Source organism: Coenobita brevimanus, chromosome 5 (assembly GCF_032717465.1).
Source record: "Coenobita brevimanus isolate Jiangsu-jjx chromosome 5, ASM3271746v2, whole genome shotgun sequence".
Classification (NCBI taxonomy): domain Eukaryota; kingdom Metazoa; phylum Arthropoda; class Malacostraca; order Decapoda; family Coenobitidae; genus Coenobita; species Coenobita brevimanus.
This window is the reverse complement of record NC_136958.1, coordinates 22,807,349-22,830,332: the sequence shown is the minus strand read 5'-3', so window position 1 is coordinate 22,830,332 and position 22,984 is coordinate 22,807,349. Positions and strand designations below refer to the sequence as shown.

General features: G+C 40.9%; 1 protein-coding gene across 1 annotated transcript in view; it reads right to left on the bottom strand.

Annotated features, from left to right (window-relative positions):
• LOC145398469 (trans-1,2-dihydrobenzene-1,2-diol dehydrogenase-like) overlaps window positions 1–7,920 on the bottom strand; it is an 88,806-nt gene extending 80,886 nt beyond the window's left edge. Inside the window, exon 1 of the mRNA XM_080271349.1 lies at window positions 7,875–7,920. The gene's annotated coding sequence lies outside the window, so the exon portion shown is untranslated. The remainder of the gene's footprint in view (window positions 1–7,874) is intronic.
• Between the last annotated feature and the right edge of the window lie 15,064 nt (window positions 7,921–22,984).

Here is a 22,984-nt window from a genome sequence, read left to right as displayed (position 1 = left end):
AATCACTTACGTTCCTGTATTCAGCAGAGAACTGGTCCGAACTTCAGCCTCTAGGCCTGTTCCAGAAATCTTCTCTTTGACTAAGAAGATGCTTGATGATGTTATCTATCACGTTCCTGTTTGGGGTTCTTTTAGGGACGTTTTAAAGCTCTTTATGTTCTTTATGGGCCCTATTTACAGATCATGCAGCAGCCAGCATCGTGCTGTCAGCCAGACCGCTTCAAAAGTGTCATCCTATAGGACTACATCTCTGATGTGTGTCTTTAGTTTACAGAAACATACTTTATCTAATATCCGAATATTGTACAGAAATCACTAAAAGATATGAATAAAAAAAAGTTAAGTAACTGAATGGAAACAAATGCATGTAATTTTTCAGCTTGGAGACATCTGGTATCAGTTACAAGCTGCCACCACCTCGGTCCTTGTGTGACTACTCTTAGTGTTTTTATGTACACAAGGAAACTGTGCATGAGCTCCTTCTCCCTCCCTCTGTCCTTCCTAATCCCTTGTGTTATTGTTGTCTTGGAGTTTAGTTGTGCTTACAGGGCCCGGCAAATATCATGAACGCTGTTCTAATTGTTTGTAGCTTTCAGCTTAAAACATTAATTACAAATGTACAAACATCTTTCCTGAACCATCTTCAGTTGCCTTCCATTATCACTGTCACCCGGTACTCCATGGCAAATCACTACCTCCTTCACAAAATCCATGTCATCACTCCCATTCATGTCAATCATCATGTGTCTTTTATGACTCGTGCATCTGCCCTACCACTACATCCAGCTGCTCTCAGAACTTGCCTTTTTCAGCCTCATCCTAACACCGCAGGATGCATATGCAACAGTCAGTGGCACTTTCACCTTCCAAAACTGGAACTTGACATACAGTCCTTCAAAAATGTATCATGCACATTTTGTATTAAATAATCTGGCCCCATATGTAACGAATACTGCAAAATGCCTGTTTACCTTAGCCATCAATAATAACTAAATTTTATGTATCATTTATTAATAGTAGTTTCTATCTAATCCATAAATATTGGTAATGTATGGACATTCAAATGAAAATAGATTTTTAGACTTGGGATACCACAAACTATTGATCACATGGAGTATCATGGGACCCAGTCCGTGTGATCCCTTTTTTTTATCTCTTACACCCCGAGCTATCAATTACACATTAGAATCTTTAATATACTCCTGCTATTCGTTGCTAATCAATAACGTTAATCTTTCATTGCATTTTCCATGTCCATTCATAATCTACTATATAAATTTCACATATCACCACTCCCCCCCTTTACACACCTTCATCTTTGGTTAACAGAATGCCCTCATACCGTACCCATCACTCCTGAACCCATTCACCATTTCTACTCTCTTACATTCCTGTTTCACATATCTCTCATTCCACAAACTACACAAACCTCCTTACCTTTTCCGGGCCCTGAGTAGGTACTGGACCTTGCAAGGTTCCCTGAAGTTTTGAGAATGAGTAAAAATAGAGGATGAGGGAAGGCTAATCCCTGCATAGGCTCGCAGGGAACACAGGATTATGAAGTTACCAGCCAGCATAGCAAATAGTTTTCCCTGTTCCAGATAACCATTTAACTTGTCAGTCAGTGCAGATTTATCCACAGATAGCTGGACATATGGTGAGTGGATGATAGGCCCCCACACCTACCATAAATCTGTTTGATGGTAAGCAATTCATCATATCCTAAATGTAGATTTTGATTACAATAAACACAGACCACTAATTAATTGCTTCAAATTTGCCATGTAAGGGATTATCTGCAACATACTAAAAAGTTAATAGCTGACTTTGTACTGAAAATAGTTTTCATTCTGAGCTGGAAATCTATACGGTTAAATCGGCTGTGCCTTTCTGTTGTGTGTTTGAAGGGAGGCAGGCGTAATTGCTTAGTAATTGTTTTACAACATGCTGCACTGAGTGAGTGGATGATGATGGGTTGCTAGGTTGCTGGGTGGGTAGATAGTAGGAAATTAAGTCCATCAGGGAAACAGACCCATGTGGTATACAGGTACATGGTGGAAACAGACCCATGTGGAGAAAACAAATCCATGTTGAATATGTCTTTCGAGGAAATCAGCCTAAGTGGGAATATAGATTCAACAGTTAGAACTAAGTCCATGGGGGAAATAAGTGTGAGGGAGAAAACAGATCTATGTGGAGAATAAGTACATCCCCATGGCGAGAAAACAGTTCCATGGGGGGAAGGGAAAGGTTCACCGGGGATAATAAGGCCGCAGAGAAATTATATCTATGAGGAAAATTATGGCCATGCATTAAGTATGCCCATTAGGGGAAAATAAGCACATATACAAACATCTCCCATTTGGAACCTGGACCATGAAACAATAATGGGTCTATAAAGGGAGAATAGGTCAATGGTATAAAATAAGTTCACTGGAAGAATGTGTCCAAAAGTGAAAAGAGGTTTAGTGATACAGGACCGTAGGGTGAAATATGCCCATAGGGTAAACAGGTCATTGATAAGTATGTAAGTTCATGAAAGCTGACTAGGTCAGTGTTGAATACAGATCTATAACGGAATGCATGTCCATGTTGGGAAGTAAAATAATTAGGTCCACGGGGAAATAGATCCAAGGAGAAAATAGGACCACAGGAACATTAGTACAGGACACTGGGAAAATAAAAGTGGAGGAGGAGGGAGACCTGATCCCTTGGAGAAGTAGCTGCAAAGATGCTGGAATATAAAACATTAGGATAGATTTTAATCTACCATTAAGATCATGATTATAAAGAAGAAACAACTCTGAGAATATACATCTCCAATTACTCTAAAGTCGTTATTATTAACAATGAGAGCACAAAGGTGTAAGCATGATCCTAAAACTTTTTTTTTTTTTTTTTTTTTTAATGATAGGAAGAAGGAACCAACGGCCGGGGCCCCCGCAAAAACTGTTCCTTCCAAGAGAAAAACAAAATACAAGAGAGAGCGAAATTCAGGATCCGATCATTTCGAGATGCCTGGAACACACTGCGTCTGAAAGACTGGAGATCATAGGAAGCAGGAAATACAGACAGAAGGAGACAGTTCCAGAGATGACCTGTTGCATAAATGAAGGACTGGGAGTAACGGTTAACTCCTGCATTAGAGAGCTGGACAGAAAAGGGATGAGAGTTTGCTGCTAGACGGGTGCTATGGGCCCGTCGTAGAGGTGGAGGAAAGCATGCAGACAGTTCAGAGGAGCAGTGACCATTGAAGTAGCGATAGAAAAGAGATAAAGATGCAACAGTGTGGCGAACAGATAGAGGTTGAAGCGAGTCAGTAAGAGGAGGAGAGTTAATGAGACGAAAAGCCTTTGATTCCACACTATTGAGAGGAGCTGTATGTGGGGACCCTCCCCACACATGAAAGTTGTACTCCACTCAGGGGCGGATAAAACCTCAGTATAGAGTCAACAATTGTGCAGGGGTAAAGAAGGAACGAAGTCGGCTTACCACACCTAATCTCCTGGAAGCAGATTTTACAAGAGGTGAAATATGATCTTTCCAAGATAAGTCCCGAGTAATTGAAACCCCAAGCATGGTCAAGGATGATGAAGGATTAAGCTGAATATTGCTAAACGTTAGTGGGTATATCTATGAAAGATTTTGTCGGGTTGATATGTGTAAAAACTGAGTCTTTGATGCATTAAAAACAGTATTGTTTTTACCCCAGTCAGAGATACGAGCCAAGTCAGACATTAGGTGTGCCATAGCCTCATCCCTTGTTTGTTGAAGTAACTGCTGAGATGGACGTTGCGGGAACCGAATGGAAAGGTGAAGGGTGGAGTCATCAGCGTATGAGTGGATAGGGTTAGATGTACAGCTTAGAAGGTCATTGATGAATAGAAGGAAGAGAGTTGGTGATAGGACAGAGCTCTGAGGAACACCACTGTTGATAGATCGAGGAGAAGAATGATGGCCGTCTACAACAGCGGCAATAGACCGACCAGAAAGGAAGCTAGAGATGAAGGCATTGATAGAAGGATAGAAACCGTAAGAGGGCAGTTTGGAAATTAAAGATTTATGCCAGACTCGATCGAAAGCCTTTGAGATGTCAAGTGCAATGGCAAAGCTTTCGCCAAAGTCCCGAAAGGAGGATGACCAGGAGTCTGAAAGGTAGGTGAGAAGATCGCCAGTGGAGCGTCCCTGACGGAACCCATACTGGCGATCAGAAAGGTTGTGATATGCAAGATGCTTTAAAATTTTTCTATTCAGAATTGACTCGAAAACTTTTGAGATACAGGATATTAAAGCAACTGGACGATAGTTAAAGGGGTTGGGAATGGTCACCCTTCTTTGGGACTGGCTAAATGAGAGCAAACTTCCAGCAAGAAGGAAAGGTACAAGTTGATAGACAAAGGCTAGAGAGTTTACCTAGGCAGGGTGTAAGCACAGAAGCACAGTTTTTGAGAACAACAGGAGGGAGTCCATCAGGCCCATATGCCTTATTAGTATTGAGGCCTGTGATGGCAGAAAATACATCAGCTGAAGATTTTTTTTGTCAGCCATGAGGAAGTCAGAGGGGAGAAGTGATGAAGGAACAGCACCAGAATCGTCTAAGGTGGAATTGGAGAGAAAGTCTGAGTGAAGAGATCTGCTCTATCAGTAGAAGAAATAGCTACAGAGCCATCGGAGTAGAAAAGAGAAGGGAAGGATGACGAGGTAAAGTTGTTAGAAAGGTTTTTAGCAAGTGCCAGAAGGTGCGGGAAGAATTCGAGTTGTTGGGCGTCTATGGAGCAACTCTAACTGTAAGACATGAGCAGCCTGCATCCCACATTCTAGAAAATACTCAGTAGTGATGCCAGAAGATCGGATATACTTTGTCATTTTTGTGTGCTACAGAAACTATAGTAAAACCTGGGAGCCTGTGCACACCTTCACTCTCTTAACTTTATTAAATCTTCACTCTAACTTTCTTAAAAAGGCCGTAAGTGCAAAAAAAAAAAAAAAAATGCCCTGCCCTGTGACCTTCATTTTCGAATGGTTGCTCTTAAAACTGAAGTAATTCTTGCCTGAACTTTGACTCCTCCATCAAGTATACTTAAAATCAAATGAAGTTTAATTGAGCTACGATGTCCTTGCACTTTGATATTTGACGTTTCGCTGTGAATTTGACCTTTGCGTTACTGTTCTGAATATGGAATCCCTTTAACCGTTCCTTACCATGAACTCGTCCACAAAGTTTTATATACTGGGTAAAAAAAAAAAAAAGTGTAAGTTTTCTTTCTCATGTGACTTCGACCTATGACCTATTAATCCAAAAAAACAGTAGGTCGACCAATTATCTGATTCTCAACCTTCCCCCAAGTTTGGTCTAAATCAGATCAAAGTTGTTTTACTTATTTTGTTCAAACACAGACATACTGTGCAAATTTGGACATTGCCATGTGACCTTAACGTCTAACATTGTCTTCAAAATTAGTCCCCTTCGTCCTTGCATTACCCTCAACTCACCCATGTTGGTCTGAAAAGAGTAAAAACCTTTAAAGTCGTGCGATCTTTACGTCTGACGTATTGCTCTCAAAAACACTCGATCAACCCTTTGTCCATCTCTTTAACCACCCCCACACACGCCGATCAAAACAACACACCCGCTCTTGCTTCACAAGCGCGGGTGCATGCACCACTTTTCTGGTTAGTTTACAGCTGGGAAGACAGACAGACAGAGAGAACTCAGACACTGAAGAACCGCGAACACTGAGTAGTCTCAGAACGATATGTATGACTGCTGGGTGACCTTGGCTTTCGGCAGATTATTCTTCATTTTCAATAATTCCCTTCTTGTCAACTTTGGTTCCCCTCAGATCATAACTGTTGTTGACTTTTCCCTATGAAAATTATATCTGACGTTTCCACGTGAGCATTAACTTTGATTAATGATTTTCAGAATATAATATCGTTAGCTTTGTTGTTACCTGAACTATTCCACAAAATTTAGTTTACGCGGGGCAAAAAGTAAGTTATAGTTTTCATATGACCTTCACCTTTGACCTATTGTTAAGAAAACAAACAGGTCTATTTTTGGTGGGTTGAGCTGGGGAAATTATGCTAAACTCTTCCACCGAGTTTGATTTAAATCTTAAAAATAGTTTAGTTATCACACAGACACGTGGGTCGAAACTTCGTCTTGCCTCTTCACTTAGAGCTTGGGCTGATCGTTCTTCAAATGGAATTCCTTTGTTCTGGCCTGATCATTAAAACTCACTAAGTTTGGTTAAAATATCAAAGCTGTTTTTGTTGACCTTGCCTTGTAAATTCTAGTCTTTGACCTTTTCTTGTGACCTTGCTCTTTAGCCGAGTTCCAAATCGGTTCAAATCGGTTCCTTCTATTGCTGCCTTATCTTTAATTCTTTTACTAAGTTTGGTCTAAATCGGATAAAATCTTTAGATTGACTTTGCCCTCTGACTTTAACCTTTAACCACTTCTTATCAAAACTAAGCTACTGCTTACATGATTCCCAACCATTCCACTAAGTTTGCTTGAAGGTGATTAAAACTGTTTGAAGTGTCTTGTTAACTGTGACACACACCGGCCGAAGTTTGTCTCTGCCGTGTGTCCTTGACCACTGAGTTTCTTCTAAAAAATCAAGAACTCCATTCTTCCCTGATCATTAGTCGTAACTACAAGTTTGTTCAGAGTTCGCTAAAGACAGGTTTAGTTAATATTACTAGGCCAGCGTTTTTGACCACCTTTGGCAACGGTGCACTGTTGCAACCCTCCATCTAACCAAGTTCATATCTCTCACCTGCCTGCACACCTTACCAAGTGCATGATGGCCCTCAACCTCCCCTCCCTCAAGCTTTTCTTTTAATGGCGGGCGTAATGAGAACGCCTCAAGGACAAATAACCTGGGCCCTTCAGATTCCTTGTGCTGGTCACATTAAAATCTCTGGATTTTTTTTTTTTTTTTTACTCTTTCACTATTTAAAATAAAAAAAATACATAAGATACTGCATTATACATATCAAAAGGCTGAAATTCACTATGCCACATAACTATGTGAATATTCAGGACTCTATAGTAATTACTTTCTGAGTTCTGACCCGGAAATGAAATCTCTACACCCAGCAAGCCGCCCTGCCGCCCAGCTCTACGGACGGACACTTATTGTTCCCAGTGATAACATCATTGTTCCCAATGATAACAACACCCTCCTCTGACATTGTCAGATCAAGGGTAACAATATATCGCCTCTTGGGCAGGCCCTCAACCCTTCCACCATGCTTGGTTAAAAATCAGTTGAAAACTGATTTATTCGGCGCGCGCACACACACACACACACACACACACACACACACACACACACACACACACACACACACACACACACACACACACACACTGCTCACGCATCGCTGATGTAAAAAAAAAATGTTGTGCTCCCTCGTGTACTACAGTTTTTGTACTCATTCTTTAGGATAATGCAGTTACTCTGACCAAAGATTCACAAGTATGTTTCTTATTACCTGGAAGAACTGAGTTTCGTCCACAATTTGAATAGTATGTCCTCGTCGCAGGATTTTACTTGAACATAAACTGAGCTGAAGGAGTTAGAGATCTTCATCAGGATATAACTAACACGATACGGCAGATATACGATCATTTCCTCCTGTCCTCTTATTTGTTTTTGCCGGAACACCAAGACACAAGGAAAGTTTGTGCATTCTCTAATGGTACCTCCTGCCTAAACAAGCCTTAATTGCGACAGAATATTCAAGGCAATTTTGTCGGTGAATTATCGTCCTTGCTATTATGACGGGACTGTCTGCTCCATTGTAGAAAAGCAAATTATAAATACAGCCTGAATTAGAGAGAAATTTTTTTGAGAACCTACCTTCAGTTCTATGTTCTCCCAGCCAGGCCTCTACCGTCTGCTGTTACCGAGGAGGTGTGGTGGAGTGGCAGGTAAGAGCTCATGAATTCCTGGTAAGATTTATTCAACTTCAAGGTCGTGGTTGCGGTGTTGCCATAACGAGAGATGCTGCAACTGTTGTTCGTCCATTTTAACTTCACATATATTTTCGTCCTTTCACAGATTATTTCATGATTTCAGTGGAGACTAAGACAATACATAGCACTTCTTCGTGATGAGCACCATATTCTGTTGTTATTCTTTTGTGAAAGTTCATCATCCAAGATAATAGAGATGACAATTTTAGGCCGTTAATGTAGACTTTGTAGCCCATAATCCTTTTATTGCTGTTCCTTATAGGTGATAAATAAGGAAAAAAGTTCTGGTAACTTCATTTGCTCTTCTGTCATACTCATAGATTTGGCCCATAGTCGAGTGCATGAAGAGTAATAAATCAGCTTTAAACTTCTATCTTGCCATCACATTGGGTTGCCTGATAAATTATAATTAGCTGCCTCTGTTAGCTAATAGTTATTTTTCTTCTATTCATATTCAAGAAAAGTTATTACCATGTAAAGGAATCTCAAGTTACTAGAAATTTCTGCCTTTAGGTTTTAGGTAGTAGAAACGATATGCATATTTTCGTCTAAGAAAACAATGTTACTTTATATATATATATATATATATATATATATATATATATATATATATATATATATATATAGATATAGATATATATATATAGTTATAGTTATAGTTATAGTTATAGTTATAGTTATATAGTTATAGTTATATAGTTATATATGTATATACCTGATAGATCTGTACAGTCCGTTCGCTACTCCTGCCTTATCGCTCATTTGATACACGCCTCAGTCGGACATAGTGGACAAAGGTACATTTTGCTGCCCACACATCACTCGGTGTGATCTGGGCGTTGGATTGTTGGATGGTGGAGGGGTGAGAGGGTGAAGTCAGACAGAGGTAGGGTAGAAAGCCTAAGAAAAATTCACACCTGAACGCTGAAGCAAATGGATGGAGTGGAGAAAATCATACGTGGAAAACCAACCTTAGTTAATATGAATGACCCAGAATTATAGATTTACACACATTACCTGATGAGATCCTACGCCGCATATTGTCTTGTTGATTAGAATAATTGTATGGTGCGGGATACTAACACGATGATAGTTTCAGAGTAGTAGGGGTAGGCAGCCCCGCCCAGGGAAGTACTACCGCCAAGGTCACGGGAGACTCAAGGAATAGCCTGGATTCCATTTTCTCTCCTAAGCCTTGGTAGCTGGTTACACATCTTTCTGCCTCACACACTGGAGGGCATCAGGCTGCCCTCTTTACACAACACACACATCCTCATTATATTACATTACCTTAAACCAGCTATCCTCTCTCCCAAAAACACCAATCTTGTCATTACATATCATACTCATTCCACAACACATCCTTGTTCTCCCCCCCATAAAAAGAACCATGGCTGCTGCTATGTTGGGAATCAGTGCGGTGGTTTCTTGGGTGACCACCACCGGCAGGGCTGGGTTGTCTGCACAGGGCCCTCCCGCTCGTCATCAAGCGACTGTCCCACCTCCAGTGTTGCGGCACCCTAAATCTGCTCATCAGTGCGGTAATATTTTCTTTTGCAATACTAGGGGACTTCACACCAACATCAACTCTGTTCAAAATTTCCTCCAGTTTGAATCCCCTGATCTGCTATTTCTGACAGAGATACACGTAAGCTCCACCTCTGATTTAGCTATATTTAATTTTCCTGGATATATCTTGATTCAAAATGTCAGACCCAAAGGAGGCGTATGTTGCCTTGCTAAATCAGAAATTGCCCTGGAGGAGATTACTAAATTTAATTGTCCTTTTTTCAACTATTCCATATACAAATTAAATTCTTTTGGTAAAATTAAGTATTTCTGTCGTGTTTATCATTCCTCTAATGCCCTTTCAGAGCCGAGTTTATTTGACTCTCTGTCTTCACAACTAAGTGTCCTCAACATTAATACTGCATCAGAAATTACTGTTCTGGGTGATTTTAATGTCTATAATGTCGAATGGCTCGCTTATTCACCCAGAACTGATGACTCTGGTCTTGAATGTGAGCTATTTGCAGACTCACTTAATCTCACCCTGTTAGTCAGTCAACCCACCCGTGTACCAGACAATCCCGATCAAAATCCCCACCTATTGGACTTGTTTCTAACAACCAATTCAGATAATTATAATGTCGAAGTGAAGTCCCCCCTCGGATCCTCGGATCATTATCTGATTCAAGCCACCAGTTTCACACCAACCACACCCTCCTGCTCTGAACCTGTCGTGATGACCAAATGGCACTAGGACAGGGCAGACTGGGAGGGACTTCAAAATTTTCTCATGGATGTTCCTTGGACCTCCTTTTTCTCCCAGGATGCAAATTCCACATTGGGCCACATACAGGATTTCATTAAAGTCGGCGTGGAAACATTCATTCCCCATCATAGTTACAGAAAAAGATGTAATTCTCCTAAATGGTTTGACCACAATTGTGCTAGAGTAACAGAACATAAAACAATAGCCTATAACACTTATACAAGGACCAAAACCAAAGAAGCCTTTAACTATTGTAAAAAATATCAGAAACCATGCCAAAACTATTATCAATCTTTCTAAATCAAACTTTCTACATAGACAAGCTAACAAACTACTAAACAATCGAAATGATAACAAAATATTCTGGTCAACCCTTAATTCATTTAAAACTAACTTCACTACCCTCTTCCATTCCACCATTACAGTCCCTCAATGGAAATCTAGAAAGTGACCCATGTGGAAAAGCCAACCTTCTTGTTGACATTTTTTCAACAAACTCAACCCTATATTCAGAAAATCATAATATTTCTGTACTTGATTTTGATTCCCCACAAACACCTCCTTTCATGATTCACACCAGACATGTACAAGCCGTATTACAGAATCTATCAGCAGACAAAGCCATTGGTCCAGATGAAGTGCTCCTCAGTGTTGGCTCCTGTATTAGCAAAATTTTTCCGCTTATGCATCCGTGCCTCAATTTTTCCAGCCCCTTGGAAAGAAGCAAATATCCATCCTGTTCCTAAAAAGAGGGCAACTTCTGATCCATCAAACTATAGACCAGTTGCAATAACTTCCGTTCTCAGTAAAGCTTTTGAGACACTAATTAACAAACACGTAGTCAAGCATCTAGAAATCAATAAACTGATCAATGATCGGCAGTAAGGATTTAGACAGGAACGTTCAACTGTAGATATTCTTTGCCTTTTTATCCATCAGATTAACGAAACAATAGACCAACATGGTGAAACACACACAGTAGCGTTTGATATTTCAAAAGCATTTGACAGAGTATGGCACCAGGCCTTATCGTCTAAGATGTCACACTATGGCCTAGCATCACTGGTTCCTCTAATTTCTTCTTACCTTCATAGTAGAAAAATACGGGTCATGGTAGATGGAATTTATTCTCAGTTTCATTCCATAAATGCTGCCGTACCTCAGGGATCAGTTTTGCCGCCAACCATTTTTCTCATTCATATAAATGACCTCCTCCTATCTGTCACTGACAACCCAATACACTCTTATGCTGATGACTCGACCCTTCATAGTTCTTTCACATTTAGTACCTCCTTTACACAATTTGATATTATAAATTCCCAAATAAACACAGCAATTTCTTTGAACCAGGACCTTTCTAATATTAATCAATGGGGACAAAAAAATCTGGTCTCATTTAATGCTCAGAAAACTAAATACATTAAATTCTCCAATAGAAAGAATCCCTCAGACTCACACGTGATTTTAAATGATGTCAGTATTCCGATATCCACTACATTTGATATCCTAGGTATTACTCTAAACCCCAACCTAAGCTGGACAGCTTATGTTAAATCCCTTGCTAAAAACGCTTCTAAAAAACTGGGACTTATGTACAGAGTTTGTGAGTTCTTCACTCATGAGCAGATGGCCACAATATACAAAAGTCATGTGCGTTCTTAGATCGAATACTGTTCACCACTGTGGAGTGGATGTGGAGCGGTTGCAATGAGGCAGTTGGACAAAATTCAAAATAAAGCCATTAGATTAATCAATAATCCTGCTATAACGCAGGACCTTCCTCCGTTATCAGTACATCGAGATGTTGCCTCTTTAGAACTATTTTATTGATATTTTTACCGTAAGTGCTCTAACGAACTGGCTTCAATTGTGCCTCCCCTTCACATTTTCTCCCGAAATACTCGGGCAGTTGGGAGCGCTCATGAACTCACAATCTCTCCCCCACAATGCAGAACCTCTGCTTATGAAAAGTCATTTATCCCCAGAACTACTCTCTGGAATTCACTTCCTGGGATTGCTTCCCACATACATTTAATCCTCTCGATTTTAAATCCAATTGTTATTTTTTTTTTATGAATGGAGGATGCCTTTAGGCACATGGACTTATTTTTTTCCTTTGTTTTTCCATCCTCCAATCATTAAAAAAAAAAAAAAAAAAAAAAAGCATCTGATGTTCCCATCACTGGTCCTACATGTTGAAGGATATATCTGTTTTCGTGTCTCCATCCGTTCACCAAATATCCTAACCTTTGTTAGTATAAAGTTTGTCACCACCAGAGCTGCTACTGGGGAATGCAGAATAATCAAAGATGGATTACCTAAAATCTCCAAGATCATATGAAAAAACCCAAGATCCAGTATACGTAACGATTTTTACATGTACATACAAATACAGGTATACCTCCTTAAACTTATCTTTCAGGCTTTTATACAGCAGAATTATTGTACATATACTTATGTGTTTTTCGCTCTGCCGCTGGCAACTTCGGTCTCGTCGGCGGGATGCGTGTTGCCTACCGTGTGCTGCAACACTTATCTCCATAACGCTGGCGAATTTTGTCACTTTTCATGTCAATAATGAGTATTTTTTATGGTTTCCATTCAAAGCACTGTACTCCTTGTCGAGCAATGGCTTGTTTTGCAAACAACAGATTGACAGTTGTGTGGGTCAACAATCTGTTCGTGGTCTTGGTTTTTAGAAGTTATTTGTGTGAATAATCTATCGACTGATGCAAAGGAATGTGGTAGAACTATAAAGTCACACATTAATCTTGAAAGAAATTCACATTTAGATTGATTATTCCTATCAGTAATTCCCAGAATCTCATGCTTGGAGTTACTGATGGGAAATATGTTGCAGATGGAGATGCTGAAGAGTTGATCTGGAATGCAACAGATCTTGCCACTGTTTCTGTCTCAAATATTAACAGAGTCTCTCACACACGAGTGAAGTATAAAGTAGAGTCCCGTTAGCTACCTCCCTGTCTCTCTCTCTCTCTCTCTCTCTCTCTCTCTCTCTCTCTCTCTCTCTCTTCCATGTTGCTAAGCCCTTCTCCCTACTACCTGCCGGTTCTATGGTTAGCCTCCTTCTGCCGCCCTGCTTCCTAAATTCTGGTGAAGCAGGGGTCGTGTCGCGTGTGCTACACTGTGGTTGGAAAGTTCTAGAAGCCTGTGTGTGAGTATGTGTGTATGTGTGTGTATGGTCACGAGGCGCTGTCGTGTGCCTATAAAGCATTCCTTGAGTTAAGAGTGTGTAAGCATGTTTAGCATTGCTCGATTCTCACAGACACAATACCTGTCACATCATCTGACTCCTGCTTCTATCTGTCTCTCTATCTATCTATTTATCTATTTATCTATTACGATTTGTAATTATAATATGGAGTCCTGACACCTGTAGAGAAACTAGTTCTTTCTCCCTTACGAGAGTAGGGAAGTGTAGCACCAATTTTGCAATTGCTTTTGTCCTTCTGGGGGATAGAGCTACTCTTGGGTCAAAAATATTGAGTAATGCCAGCACATTTTCCTTATCCAAAAGAAAGCGCTTGTACATCTGTACACACAGTTCACAGGGTGCTTATACGATAATATAGACGAACATTCCACACAAATCGTTAAAGTTAAAATATAATTTCCAGGTTTCATGTGTATATTTACTTGAACTTCAAAAAAACCCAAGATCCTGGTGATTTTTCGAATAAATCTCCAAGAACCCAAGGCAAGGATAAAAAACCCAAGATATTGTATAAAAACCCAAGCTGTGGCAACCCTGGTCACCATACTTGTATCAGTCCACCTGTCATGTTTTCCCTGCCCGCATTCGTTGCTCTCTCTCTCTCTCTCTCTCTTTCTCTCTCTCTCTTATTGTGTAAGAGTGAGTGAACAGCTATTAGGCAGATCGATAGTTGCTGGAACCTCTTGAGTCCAATATATTCATGACCCATGATCTTTTTTCTGTGTGGTTATGTGCGGCGTATTTTATTATGTAGCGTGTCGTAGTTTTTAGGGAACATACATTTAAATTAAAAAGTTTGTCCAGCGCCTAACCATTCTGATATCAGAGTGTAAAAGGAGCCCGAGAGTGACTGTGTTTTGTATGTTACCAGTTACTCAGTGATATAAACTCAGAAGCATAATAACATATAAGGACAAAATTTATGATTCATTCTTATTGTATACAGTTAATTCCGATGCTCATGGTATATAATTTCTGTCACTTACAGCCTCTAAAATTATTCAGTCCTGCAAATTGCTGATGATTATCCTGTTAAACTGATTATCCCTGTCATAGTCAATGCTGTTTAAAAGATATTTTACTTCCACGGTATACTATTATATTGCCCCATTCAGCTTTCCAGCACACGTCGGACAGCTGTTGCCAACGGTATGTAATCAGCAGCATTATCGGGTCTCATCTTCGGCTGAGATAACTCGAAGGCGGCAGCTCCTCGATCTCGTTCCCAGTAATTTCCCATTGTTGACACCTGTTCATCCACTTCTGTACGTTCGCTGACAGCCTCCAACAGTGGCCGCAGCATCTCGTACAGCCATACCACCCTCCTACAAGCCGATTATCCCAGGTAGCTTGGTGTTCACCTCTGGCGAGTTTGCCACACTACTAGCCATACCTAACGAGGATTTAGACGAACAAATAAAAGAATCTTGTGACTCGCTACAGGCTATCCTCACGTTGCATTCATTTCTGCATGATATTTGTCCCTGATGATCTGGGATGTTATCAGTAGTATTTAATTTGTTGTGTCAATCAGTCGTACTGGCACTGACATACTGACACACAGTATACATTTTGATTCCACTCAACCATCCTCTCACGCTCTCTCTCTCTCAATCTCTCTCTCTCTCTCTCTCTCTCTCTCTCTCTCTCTCTCTCTCTCTCTCTCTCTCTCTCTCTCTGACACATACACACAATTTCAGCTTCGCTTTCCTCTCACATCTTTAATGTTTCACTTTGTAATATTCACTCATTCACACTCACACCCTCACCCATACACTCACTCCACAGCCTCTCACAATCACACCCACAATCACACATTTTCACAGTGATACCCACACCCACACTCACACCACAGCCATACACTGACACCTACATCCACACCACACCCACAATCATACCCACAAAAACACACTCATACCCAAACTCACACTCACACCCACACTCACACCCTCGCCCACACCCACAAAAACACTCACACCACACTGACACCCACAATCATACACTTTCACTCTCACACTGACACACATACCACACTCACACCAACACACACACACACACACACACACACACACACACACACACACACACACACACACACACACACACACATACAATCACACACACACACACACACACACACACACACACACACACACACACACACACACACACACACACACACACACACACACACACACACACACTCACATACAATCACACACACTCTCACAGTGATCCACTCCTACGACTAGAGAACCCACAGCAACCACAGCTACAACCGCATTATCGCAACTGCAACCACAGCTACAACCACAATCAAAGCAACAACAACCACCGCTACAATTGCAAACTCAACAACCACAACCACAGCTACAATTACAACCTCGACACCCACAGCCACAGCTACAGCCGCAGCCCAGTAACCGCAACCATAGCCTCAATAACCAGAAATACAGCTACAACCGCAGCCTTAACAACTACAGCAACAACTATTATCACAACCTCGATACCCACAAAACCACAACACCCACAAAACCACAACACCCACATAACCAGAACACCCACATAGCTACAACGCCCACAAAACCACAACACACAAGAAACCACAACACCCACATAACCACAACAATCACAGAATCACAACACCCACATAACCACAACACCAACAGTCGCAGAAATACAACCTGAATTCCCATAACAGTCACAACAACCACCCCTACACCCACTCACATTCTCAAACGCAGTGCCATATGCACGCTCACTCACAAAATTAATGCACACGCACTCGCACTCGCAAGATTACACCCATTGACACTCACAAGAACACTCGCACTCGCACTCTCTTGCTCTCACTCGCACACCCATTCCTGCTGTTACACACTCACTCACATATTAACAGCACCCCCCCTCTGTGTGTGTGTGTGTGTGTGTGTGTGTGTGTGTGTGTGTGTGTGTGTGTGTACAAGAGGAATTCATTTAACCTTGCTATTGCTGAGAGATGCTGGTGCGGGACGCCTTCATGCAGTAGCACCGATATGGCTCGGTGGTGGAGTTGCCTGGTTCTACATGCATCCCTCAATCAGTTCCCTATCCCTCCAAACAAGGTTGCTCGGCTGCGGGAGAAGGGCAACTTTATTCTGCAGTCCACTGGGTTCACGTTTCAGATAAACCTGGGGCAATTACTACTACTATTACTACTACTAAAATTACTACTAGTACTGCTGCTGCTGTTGCTGCTGTTATTACTGCTACTGTTACTACTCGCAATCCCACTCATACACTTTCCTACTACTACTACCATTACTACTACTACGACGACGACGACTGCTGCTGCTGCTGCAGCTACTGCTGTTGCTGCTGCTACTGCTGTACTCTCACTTTCTTTTGTTCTTACTCCCAAACTCTCACTCCTACTGTTAGTCTCTCACACATCAACAAGCTCTCTCTCTCTCTCTCTCTCTCTCTCTCTCTCTCTCTGGTTATGGGCTAAGTTTATGGACTGATGCAAAAACCCTTGGGTCAAATATATACAATAGTTTTAATGGTGTGTATTGCAGTGCCATCAAGCATATTCTTGGTGCTCCCTGGTACAGTAGCAGTCTGGAGGCAGCGGAGGTGTGAGGTCAGTGTCTGTTGCCTCACCATCAGGCCATTACTCTCAGGTCCAATGCTACTATCGATTGATGCACTCTGTAGCTCTATTGTTAAAATAAACATATTTAGGCTATTCTTCATGGTGGACATTTTTATGCATACAGTGATGGTATATTTCTCAGACTATATAATGTATCTGTATTAATTACTTAAGCCCCAGTCACACACAGTCGACTCAAGGTCCGACCGCTGTGCAACTCAAGGTCGTGTCTTAGTTCTCCCACACCTCCTGACTGGCCTCGAATCTGCTCTGCTCACGACTGCCTCACGACAGCGTCACGACTGCTTCACGGCCGGTCGTGACGTCCTCCAGAACGCGACAAGATCATGAGGGAATGACGAGGCGACAGAACTACAAGTCTTAAAATTTAAAATTTAACAAATTTTTGCCAGGCATGACTGACACAACCGCCAATGAATGCAAAACGACTGCGTGACACGTTTGGGGAGTGCACTCTGACCCCCCCACGACGCCCCCATGACCCCCTACGACCAACCCATGGGGTAGGGCATCACACCTGGACCACCAATGACACCCAGTGTGGGGAGGGGCATCACACCTGGACCACCAATGACACCCAGCTTGGGGTGTGGCATCACACCTGGACCACCAATGACACCCAGTGCATCACTATGGACCTAGCCTGTGTCTAGTCAGTTGATGAGGGACACGCAGTCGTAATGGTTTTTTCATCGGCGACAGCATCACGACACGCAACAACCCCTATCCTGACACATCCAATTAAGCTAAGAATGCTTCACGACCGATGTACGACACTCCCGACTGCAACACAACTGTGACATGACTTTAGGTAAGTCGTGTGGCACGACGAGTCGTCTCAGCGGCTCACGAGTGCCCCGAAGAGTCCAGGATTTGCTGGCGAATCAAAGGACAATTGATGAAAAAATGCATTACGACCGTGACTCGCCCGGAGGTCGGACTTTGAGTCGTTTGTGTGTGACCGGGGCTTTACACACTTTACAATCATGCATTACATACCTGCAGCATCATGAGTACCAACAGGATCCTGTAGTGTTGCCAGTCACCACATGAGACACCGTTTGTGTCACTTGCATGTCTGCTTTTATTCCTTATTTCATTTAGTATGTATATTAAGGATATAATTTTTAGTCTGTAGTCTGTATACTGTATTTACAAAAGTCATGTGTGTTCTTGGATCGAATACTATTCGACACTGTGGAGTGGATATGGAGAGGTTGCATTGAGGCAGTTGTAAAAAATTCATAATAAAGCCACCAGATTAATTAGTAATCATGCCAATATGCAGGACCTTCCTCCATTATCAGTACGTAGAGATGCTGCATCTTTAGCATTATTTTGGCAATATTTTCACCGTAAGTGCTCTGACGAACTTGCTTCAATTGTGACTCCCCTTCACATTTTCTCCCGACATACTCAGGTGGTTGGGAGCGCCCATGAACTCACTCTCTCTCCCGCAATGCAGAACCTCTGCCTATCAAAATTCATTTATCCCATGAACTACTACCCTCTGGAATTCACTACCTGGAAGTTGCTTCCCACAAACAGTTAATCCACTTTTATTTAAATTCAGTTGTTATAAATAGTTTATGAATGGAGGATGCCTTTAGGCACATGGGCTTGTTTTTTGTTTTTGTTTTGTTTCCTTTGTTCCTTCCTCAATTAATTGTCTCACGAAAAAATCATTTCCAAATTAGCGTTTTTATCCTCTGTACCAGCGTTTCTCAACCAGGGTTCCCCCGAACCCAAGGGTTCTGCGAGAGGTCGCTAGGGGTTCCGAGAAAAATAGTGATAAATAGGCTAATCATACCTAAATGCATTATTTAATTATTTTTGTGTTTAATTTCATATTCGTAATTTTAATATAAGCCTACGGCATATTCTTGGAAAATTCTTGGGTATTATCTTAAAGTCTTAACCTGTTAAAAGTATAATAATTATAGACAATATACTTAGCAACGTCTATACGGCGCCAGGGTGAAGCCACCTTTAGTGGTCAGTATACAGGAGCTGTACGTGACGGATTCGCATATCGTCAAGTGACTCACTCCAGTACAGGACACATGCACGGTCTCCATCAGTCCTGTATGTATTTCCTGGCGTGCTGAGACAGTCCCTCATTCACTCACGTTATTTACTAAATGTTACCCATCATTTAGGGATTTTATGTGAATTATAAAAGTTTAAGTATGTTTATGATTTTTTTGTTACTTTATGAGATAGTGTTTTTTTTTCTCTCTCTCTTCCAAGGTTAGTTTTTCTGTTTGCCTTGATTTGCTTCAGTTGCATTTGATTAAGTTTTATTTATCAAGTTACTGTAGTACTACTAGTAGTTATTACCAGTTTTCGTTCTGTTTATATATGTTATATATGATACTGGTTATTTATGTTTATTTGTGTGTGTGTGTGTGAAAAAACGTCCGTATGAAGTCTTTTGAACTAGCAGTTTTATTTCAGATATATATATATATATATATATATATATATATATATATATATATATATATATATATATTTTTTCCTGGCCTATCAACCATTGGGGCCGAAGCCCCTGGTTATTAAGGCCAGTTATATATATATGTATATAAAATATATATATATATATATATATATATATATATATATATATATATATATATATATAGATATAGAGAGAGAGAGAGAGAGAGAGAGAGAGAGAGAGAGAGAGAGAGAGGGTAGGTGGGGGCGCTCACCATCCACTCACTCGATGTAGTGCTGCTGTCGCGCGTCTGGCCATTCCTCTCCCCCATCCTTCTTTCCTTCCATCCTCTGCTGTCTTTCCTCCATTCTTTCCTCGTCCTTCTCCCTACGGGTGACTTTACACTCCTTCTTCCGTCTTTCTTTCCTTCATTCTTTCCTCTTCCTTCTGCCTGTGGGTGACTCTACACAGAGTGACATGCCAAATGGTTTCCTGTACACCAGGAAACCATTTACTACGCTGGGTGGTAACCATATAACCAAATTTTGGCGCCTGGTGGTTTAGTGGGTAATTATTGCGCTCCATTCTGATTGAGCCGGTGAAGGTTTATATCCAAGGGATGATTGGGGTTTATTGCTCATGTAATGCCACTCAGGGATGAGTGAGGCTGGTCACACTCATTTAAATGCCAGGACCAACTGCCTAGCCCCGGGTTCCTACGCTCCTCATGGGGCAATGTAGGATTGGATGATGGATATATATATATATATATATATATATATATATATATATATATATATATGTCTTTGAGAGAGGTGAGGTCAGTGAATGTACGGCGAGGTTGGATGGTGAGGAATTGGAAAATGTGAGTACGTTTAAGTACTTGGGTAGTGTGATGAGTAAGGATGGAGGTTTGGAGGGTGAAGTGCTTGAAAGGGTAAAGCAGGGAAGAGAAGTTGCTGGTTCTTTGAAAGCAGTGATAAGAAACAGGGAAGTGAGCATGGAAGTGAAAAAGTTACTACATGACAGTATTGTGATACCAACTCACGTATGGAAGTGAAGCTTGGACATTGTTGGAACGACATAAGTCAAGAGTGAGAGCAGTGGAAATTAGTTATATAAGAGGAGCCTGTGGAGTCACATGGAGAGACAGGCTGACGAATGAGGATATAAAGGACCGTTGTGGTGTGGATGTGGATGTGATAGGAAGTGTTATGAGGAACACACTGAGGTGGTTTGGCCATGTGGAGAGGATGGAGGGTGAAAGACTGACGAAGAGAGTGTATGTGAGTGAGGTGGAGGGGGGAAGAGGGAGGGGGAGGCCGAGGATGAGATGGAGGGATGGGGTGGAGAGGTATATGAGAGAGGGGGTGTGAGTTGGGAGCAGGGCAGTGAAATGGCGGGCGACAGGACGACGTGGAGGCGATTTGTTTGTGGCCACCCCAAACGGGATTGAGGCGTCTGGCTATATATATATATATATATATATATATATATATATATATATATATATATATATATATATATATATATATATATATATATATATTGCATTCTCAATGAACTTGAGAAAAAGTAAGTTATTTTTTGCTTATACCAGTTATAAGAAAAAATATATTATGTTGTTGAGAACTTTAAGTTTATACAAGAGAAGGAACTTAATAATGATATATAATAATTTTTATGTAAGGGTTCCCCGAGACATGAAAATTACTTCAAGGGTTCCATAAGGGTAAAAAGGTTGAGAAACCCTGCTCTATACTAAGGGGTATCTTGACTGAACGTTCTGTGTGTGTGTGTGTGTGTGTGTGTGTGTGTGTGTGTGTGTGTGTGTGTGTGTGTGTGTGTGTGCACTCACATGCATCCGTGTGGGTTATTCTTTTAAGTAGAGTCTTTTCTATGTATTTAGTTGGTAGTGTTACTATTTTCCTTAATCTTTTAGTATTCCCTTTTAAATTTGTATGATTGTTCTCGCTTGCTTCACTCGCTTGAACATCATTTTTAGTCACAGTTTGGACCTGACATACTGTAGGTACCCAAGCTAAGGATTTATCGCATCACCAAGAAATGGTGGCAGGGGTTGGGAGGAAAACTCTGTAGTACAGTATCGAACTTTTTGGATATCTCTGCCAATTTTGAAGTTACAAGGAATATAAACACCAATTTGGAAATTGCATAAAAATCCTAAATTATTTTCATTTCATAGACAACCCGTAATTCCCAGTAGGTTTTCTGTATATAGAGGAAACGATTTTTTTTTATAAGGCAGATTAGTGTAACAGCCAGCTGCGCAAGAATTAACAATCTAAGGTTGCATGAGTAGCGCAGCAGTATTTTCCAACGATTGCTGTGAGAATTGGTTTTAGGAAGTGTGAGGGAATATTTTTTGTGTAAAACAACTTTTTATAAAGCAGATTAGCATAACTTCCGGCTGCACAAGAAGTAACAGTCTAAGATAGCGTTAGTGGTGCAGCAGTATTTTCCTATGATTGCTGAGAGAGTTGGTTATGGGAAGTGTTAGGGAATATTTTTGGTGCAATCTACTGTAATAAGTTCTCTTTAGTATTACCAGGTCAGGAAATCAGAGGAAGATGATGAACCACATGAGACAATATTCAGCACTGCCTTACTTGCTCGCTCGTTCGTTGAACACTTTCCACACTTTCAGTTGGATGCAAATTATATGTTTATTTTTACACTGACTGCAGATTTACTTTTTATTTTTTCTTACTCAGTTCTTAGCGGCTTATTTTTTTTTATTTATATATTGTATGTTTTTATTTTGTGTCCATTGTAGTTTTTTAATGGATTATAGTGTATTTTTAGACCAGTGTGTCATGTGACATCAATGAGAGATTCTCTAACTTAGTAATATGTTTTTCTGCTAGCTGTTATTTTTCCATAATTTGTTTTAGATGAGCTGGATGAAGCAGAGGGAGAAATGCCCAGGAGCTATACAGTGACCGTAATGGGCGATATGAATGGAAGAGTAGGCACTCATCCTGAGAATGATATAATGGGTTGTAATGGAGTATATACCAGGAGAAAATGATGATGGAAAGCAACTGAGGGATGTCAGGAAACGAGGTTCTGCATTTGTAACTCGTATTTCAAACGCAAAGATGCGCATAAATATACATGGTATAGAGGGAACGGGGATCATGTTGAAAGGAGCCTGACTGATAACGTGCTCATACCGAGGTCGATGCTGGAAATGGTTGCTGATACGAGGGCCGTGAGAGGACGATGTGGAGGTCTGTCAAAGCATATGATTGTGGTATGCAAGATCAAGCTGAGAGGAGCGAGGTGGACCAGGAGAGAGAGGAGCAGTCAGGGAGAAAGACTGATGGTCGAGAAACTGAAGATCAAAGAAATGGCAGATGAGAACA